This window comes from Syngnathus scovelli, chromosome 17 (genome assembly GCF_024217435.2).
Source record: "Syngnathus scovelli strain Florida chromosome 17, RoL_Ssco_1.2, whole genome shotgun sequence".
Taxonomy (NCBI): Eukaryota; Metazoa; Chordata; class Actinopteri; order Syngnathiformes; family Syngnathidae; genus Syngnathus; species Syngnathus scovelli.
In genome coordinates this window covers 4174284-4181445 of record NC_090863.1, presented here as the reverse complement: position 1 = coordinate 4181445, position 7162 = coordinate 4174284, and positions in this window count along the sequence as shown.

Genomic DNA, 7162 nt, shown 5'->3' with positions numbered 1-7162 from the left:
TTCTCCGTCCCCTCGCTCATTTTTTCACGTATGTTTTATTAACGCTTTGCCGTTATTTGTTTCGGTCTCCCGTCTTGTAACCCCCGGCACGCTACACCTCATACACAACAAGCCGTACATGCCAGGACACACGAGGGCACGTGCTAGCTGTGACGAAAGAAACAAGGCGGATCGTTATTATTAATCCCGTACCGGAAATTACACCTTGACTTTTTATTTCAATATTATTATGGGAGAGCGAGCACGCACGGGCTAGTGCGAGCCTTTTCGAAGTTTCTGTTTATGCTAAGCGGTGGTGATATTTGCATCAGGTTTGAATTCCCAGCCATGCCTTGAGGCGTTTAAAATGGAAGCCAAGCTGGCGACGGTGAGAGAGCAGAGGTCAGGTGGGCTCAGATGGAGATAGATATTCACAGGTTGAGCCTCCGAGGGATGAGTCACACACGCATGGAGCCGGCTATCCCCGAGGGGCCTCCGACGCCGCCGGCCACCGCTTCATTACCCAAGCTCCTTACCTGCTTTTTTTTTTTTCTTTTTCTTTTAAGCTCGCCGTCTTTAAACCCGCCGCCAGTTTGAAGTGTTATAAATAGATATGTCCGGTAGAGGTGGAGGTGGCTGGCTGAGAACACAGAGATAATACAGTGGGAAGGAGAACGGAAAGAAGAATCTATTTGCGTACCGGGAAATGAAAGAAAGTGGGCGAGGCGGTCCGAGGCTGCATTTGCATTTGAGTTGGTGTGCGGCTATAAATATGTATTGTATTCAAAATGATTGTTTTATTCAAATTGGGGGGGGTTTACATACAAAACATCTGTCAAGAGATTTGCTTCGGGGAGACTCCAAATGAATAAAAGTACGTAGACGCTGGCAGTTGGAAGGATAAACAACTAAGAAACCTTATTCCCCCCCCCCCCTTATTAAATTTACATTTCATGTTCCAAACTTCAATCCATTTTGTGAGCTGAACCGATTCCAGCTGACTTTAAAAATCTTTTTTATCCCTGCGACGCGTGGCAGAAAACTATTTTTAACCGCCGTCCTCATGGGGATGTATAGCACGCAAGATGTGAAAAAGTGACACTAATAATTTCTTGACCTTTGAGTGCCCTTGCACTCACTCACTCACTCTCTCGTTCTCTCTCTTTTTTTCCCTTTTCTCTCTCTTTTTCTTTCTTTCTCTCTCGCTCTCTCTGTCTCTTTCTCTTTTTCCCGTCTCTGTACATATCTTTTACCTTTTAAATTGTTTAAAACAACAGACGACCTACAAAAACGATGAACTTGACCATTGCTGGACTTCCGCCGTACAGCGCCGATATGCAAATGAGCTCAGTTATATAAAAGTAGCATTGTTTTTCTGCCGCCAAATCCGGATGATGGGAAGGAAGATTCCCACACCCTCTGACCACGCTGGCGTTGATGCTATTTATAGCTTCCGTGTGTGGGCAAATGTGTTCTTTTTTTTTTTTTTTTTTTTCCCCCACACGGGCACATTTGTAGATGCTTTGATGAAATATTACCAGAGTTGGATAGCCCGTCCCAGCGGACCCCGACCGGAGATGTTGAATTATTCCGTGTGTGAGGTTTGCTCAACGACGTGGTGAAAAAGTTAAAAAACTCCGTTTTACACAATCCTCCATAAACGAGCCAAAGTGTGAGGCTGTGATGGTAGTTTACTTTTGGTAGTTGAATAAATAGCCAGTTTTGCAATGATGCAATACTGTAGTGGAAGAAGCAGCCACCATAAAAGCATCATCAAACTCTCGTGCGCAGTTCCTGAAACAGAAAAAAAAAAAAAATCCATCTCCCCCGCCAAGAATGTTCCCACAGCAACCTTATGATATTCAGCAGCCGGGGAGAATATAAGATTCATTTCGGCATTGGCATCCGCTGCATATTAATAGAAAGGAACATAACTGCGAGGCCACTGGCTTAAAAGGAACTCCTGACGCCTTCTTTTTTTTTTTTCTTTTTTCCAGTTGCACAGGAAGGACAAAAGGTGCTCATATAGAACGAAGAGAATAAAAGGACTGATTCCTTTCTGTGAAATTTCACCACTAAGTGATTATCAAATCGAAGCAGGGTGTCCCTTTCGGGGTAAAGTTTAGTTGAACGTGAAATGCTAAGCCTGGCAATAATCCAAATAATGTCAAGGAAAGCCAACAGTGACATAAAAGTAGCGAGAGGAGGAAAGAAGTTTTCCGGAAGGCCTGCCAAGCGGACTGCCGCGACTTGTTCTCATGTCAAAGCTCGTTTCTCAACTCAACTTCAACGCTTCAAACCTGATTTGAAAACCGAACTTTTGTCTCAATTTGCAACCCTGGCTCAAAGCGTTATTGTCACGTTAATTCTTTGCGGCGCTCGCCGCGCTGACGCTTTGAGCTCCATCTTTTGTTTGACAAGATGGCCTCCGGCTAAACAGGAAGTGAGACGCTCGTCGCAAATCTCACGTCGTTTTGCATCAATAGCCGTCGGCTGAGAAGCAAGCGCTCGTCTAATTGTCATTGATCGTCCCGCCTTGAAGAAATAACCTCCCTTGGCAAGTCTCAGTCAAAGAGCGGCGCCGACGCTCATCTCGCCGGGAGTTAGTTCATATGTCGCTCGTTTCAACTTTTTAATGGCGTTAATTCCCAAAGTCAATAACAACTTGCAGAGCCGCCGTCGCATTACTCTCCATTAACTCACCTGGTCGACAGACTGAGCGCCGATATTAGGTTTGTCGCCCTAACGTCATTCCGGCTACCTTGAGGGGATGCCAAATGGGAACCCGGGTGTCAGGAGGCATCAGCGAGAAAATGCATCAAAGCCACGGCGGAATTGTTGCCGTTCAATCGCTTCCTTTGTTCGCACACAGGTGTCGTCGAGGCGTGGGCGAGCGGGCGGGCGGCCCTTTGTTGTCAGCTGTCGCCGTCATTCTTTCCCGGCCGGCTCGTAATTGCGCTGCGGCCGGCTACGAGCTACAGGTAGGGCCTCGACCGTGACCTGCCTCCAAGGATGGACTTCTGAAAATAACTCAGCGATCATGGCAGCCGCGGGTCCGTGATTGAAACGTTGAACCGCCATTCATCACGGCTGATACGTCCCAGAATATATAGCCGCTATCGGTGAAAATCTAAAATTGATTTCTTAGTCCGTGAAAGCAAGATTAATCAGAAAACCATGGTGTGACTAGTGCTGACATCTCTTTTTTTAATTTTGTGGGTTTAATTCCCTTCCAAAGATCTCCACGTCTCCTAGGGCATATTGAAGTAAGCATCTCGGCCAGCGCCGATTTTCATCTCACTTCCTCGACAGAGTTTGTCATCCCAAATAAATCCACGAGCTGGCGCGGGTGCTTGCGCGGGTGCTTGCGCGGGTGCTGGCGCGGATGCTGGCGCGGATGCTGGCGCGGATGCTGGCGCGGATGCTGGCGCGGATGCTGGCGCGGATGCTGGCGCGGATGCCGGTGCATCCACTCCCCCTCCCTCCCTCCCCTCCCGAGATGAAAATGGTCATTATCCGCTACGCAGCGCCTGGGATCCAGACTTTGGTGGTCACCCCATGAGACGGCGCTCTGATGCAAATAACATCAAATTGGCTTCTCATATCGAGACACTGGCACAGTTTGACTTGAATGGAAAAAATTCTTTTGATTTAGGCAAAAAAAGGACGGCCGGAAAAATGACTTGACCGCTGGCCTGACGCATACCGCCACGCTACATTCGCATTTTATGCTTACATGCTCACCATCCGCACATTCGAAGTCCTTTCTAAATACAGATGACAAAGCGGATGTTAATAAGCCATCGCCGTGGTAACGCATATGTCACCGCTATCTTTTGACAGCTGGAGAGATTACCGGGAGGATTTCATTCAGGTAAATATTAGCATGCGGGGTAGAAATGGCAGTTGCCCAGTGACAAACACTCGATTGTCTCTCATGTTAGACTCGAGAATTAACAGCAGATCATATTCGTCTTGTTTTGACAGCACTCACTGGCGATGCTCTTCCTTCGCTGTGTTCCGTGTGAAAGGCACAAGCGGATACATTGCAGATATGTCCCAACGTTGACAAATTTGCTAGCTTGCCTTGTGAAAGAGACATTTATCTTAATCAATTTGGGGTACTATTCCTCGACATCGAAGCAATGACACTACCTTTGCTGGGCTCTGTGTGAAAGAAACAGGTAGATAGAGCGCAACTCTTCAGTTGGCAACAGTTACAGGATATCTGTGTGAAATATCTCAATGATTTTTTCCCCCTCTGGCATTACTTTGACGTCTGGGTTTTGTGTAAAAAAAAAAAAAAAAAAAAATGCAGGTTGATACATTCAGAATTTTCTTTGGTGTTATTATTCCTCTACATTCCAGCTATACTCCGCCGTTGCTGATCTCTGTATAAAATGCACAGCCCTGTTATATTCTGTTTCTTTTCTCATGGCTCTGACCATTTTTATGGATCTTGGCATTAAATTTTCTTAACTTCAAGCAACTTTAGACAGCTTAGCCAATTTAGTTGGCTCTCTAAATGCTAGAAAATATCTAGCCATTATTATTCATAGACATAGTAGTGTTCAAGAAAAAAAATCTGCCCCTTTTGTCTAAGTCAGATATACGTGCCGGGGTTCATATATCATTAAAGACGAATTGCAGTGCACACGCTTGTCACTCCCACACGCTGCAGTAAAGCACAAACAGACGCGCTAAAAATAGCTTTTCCTCCTGCAGGTATTTTTTCCTGTACACCTTTTATACCGCTGGATTTGTGTCAGAAGAAAAGGCAATTAAGGGAAAGTTTGGCAGGCGGTACAAAAAAAGTGCTTGTGTGTGTGTGTGTGTGTGTGTGTGTGTGTGTGTGTGTGTGTGTGTGTGTGTGTGTGTGTGTGTGTGTGTGTGTGTGTGTGTGTGTGTGCGTGCGTGTGCGTGTGCGCGTGCGCGTGCGCGTGTGCGTGTGTGTGTGTGTTTGCGTGTGTGAGAAAAGCATCAGGAAAGTTAACTCAAAGAAAACGTTTATGAAAGCAAGTTTCACACAGACAAAGTAGGAGATCCGAGGTGAAACACTAAGTGATGTCGTGCGCAACCTGAAAATTTAATTTTTTGGGGGGATGAAGATATTCATCTGCATCAAGACTTCATCATGTGAATTATTTCTCAGTAATATCATATAAAATGGCTTCATCGTTAGTCCCTTTCACACAAAGATCCAGCGAAATTGACGCAGAGCTGCCAAAACCCTTTGAAATTTTGCAGAAGCATCCAGAATGTTAACTCCTACGGCACGTTTTGAAAAGCAAGTTTCACACAGAGAGGGAAACCTAAAGTAATGAGCTCCTATTGCCTTTTCGTTTATGAAATATGACATAATTGCAGCTGTGAGGAGAAATGTCATTAGACGCCGCTCCCGCCGATATGGTTACCGTGCTTTTCTTTTACTAAAAATGAGAAAAGGCCCAAATTCGATTGCGGCTGCCATTGAGTTGTTGTGATAGTATTACCGCAGACAAATGTCGGGTATTAAGATGGGGGAGAATATGAAGAGGGGAAAAAAATGAAGGAAAATCTAATTATGGGAGAAGGAGATGACCTATCATAATAATGGCGCTTTCTATACATGGCGCTTTAAGGCGAAATCCATAGCATGTTAAAGATGCGATATTGCAAACATAATTCTGCCTGTGAAAATCATCAAAATAATTTTTTTACAAGGTACCATGTGGAGAATGAGACCTGGGAGATTTTATTAAGCTTCCTCTGGCAGATTTAGATGTGCTAGCGTGGAGCAAAGGCGGCAGGGATTAGTCGCCCAATAGTAAGACAACAAACAAGCAAAACTTTGCATTGTGAAAAGTCTCAACTCGAGTAATCCATTATAATTCCTCAGGCGCTTAAGGTCAGCCCTGCCTTGATGTTTTTACGTGTATGAATAATACCATAAATGGATGCGATCATCTTCTTGTTAGCACTGCTAAAAGTAAGCTTCAAAAAGACAAATGGATGGATAACGAATGAGCTTCATTATCAAGGGATGATTTTTCAGAAGCTCAGGCGGTGGAGTGAGTGGGAGGGGGAGGGGGGGGGTTGATTCATGGGAGTGATAGAAATTGTCCATATTTTAACAGCAACACCCCAGTGTGCTTCCAAAAAAAAAAAATGGCCGTAAGGAAGCAACCAGGGCGTTTCTATCAATGTCACCTGAAAGCTTGGCTGAGCTAATAACCATAAATGCAAAGATTCACTTTCATCTGCAAAAACAGGATTTGTTGATCAGTGAGTCATCATTCTGCAATCCTGCCTCCCCTCCTTGTGCGGGACCACCTTCTCATCTAATTGTTTTGTAACTCGGGGACTGCGCTGGGGATGACTCATAAGTCAGTGTTGGAAAAGGAAAAACATTTTCCCCCATGCCCCAGACACGCACTTTCATCATTAAATGTTATCATGTTCTCGCATGATATAAACATTCACATATAGGCCACTTCTTACAGCGTGTGCCGTTCTCATAAACAAAACATGTGCTAATCAGATAAATTTGGGTCTGGCTAGCTTCCTAGCTGTCTCTCTCTCTTTCATATATCTCTCAATCTCTATCTACTATACCTCTCTCGATACCGTTGTATGAATGTATATATAAACATAGATATATAATAAAATGAAACAACAGCTCAGCTTAAATAGTAACTGCTAATGCTAAGAGTAGTGCCATGTAGCACTTTGAGATTCCTCCGAATGTAAAGAGCGTTACAAATATAATTTATTATTATTATTAAAAAATTAAAATTAATTAATTATTGAAAATTCATGTATTCATTCATTCATCCAAACTGTTTATTGACTTGAACGGTCTCAAATTTTAAGGGCAAAATATGACCATTTAGGGGCAGTCGAGAGCCAGAAATGTATAGTAAATATTGAATGGTATTCCGAGCCATTGGTAATCCGTATTTGTCAGATGTTTTCTTCATTTGGGATTTTTTAAAGCGCATCTACCCTGCAGTTATTGTCCATCTGAGTTAATGCGCAAGCGTCTTCATACAACTTTAAACTGTTTCCTGGCAGAGATGCATTTGTCAAGTTATAAAGCTGTCGCCAAGGTGAAATTGGCCCCTTAGCTCTTTTGGAAACTTGATGACAAAATGCTCCACGCAAGGGAGTAGTCTGGCTAAGGTTGTATATATTCACCAACCAA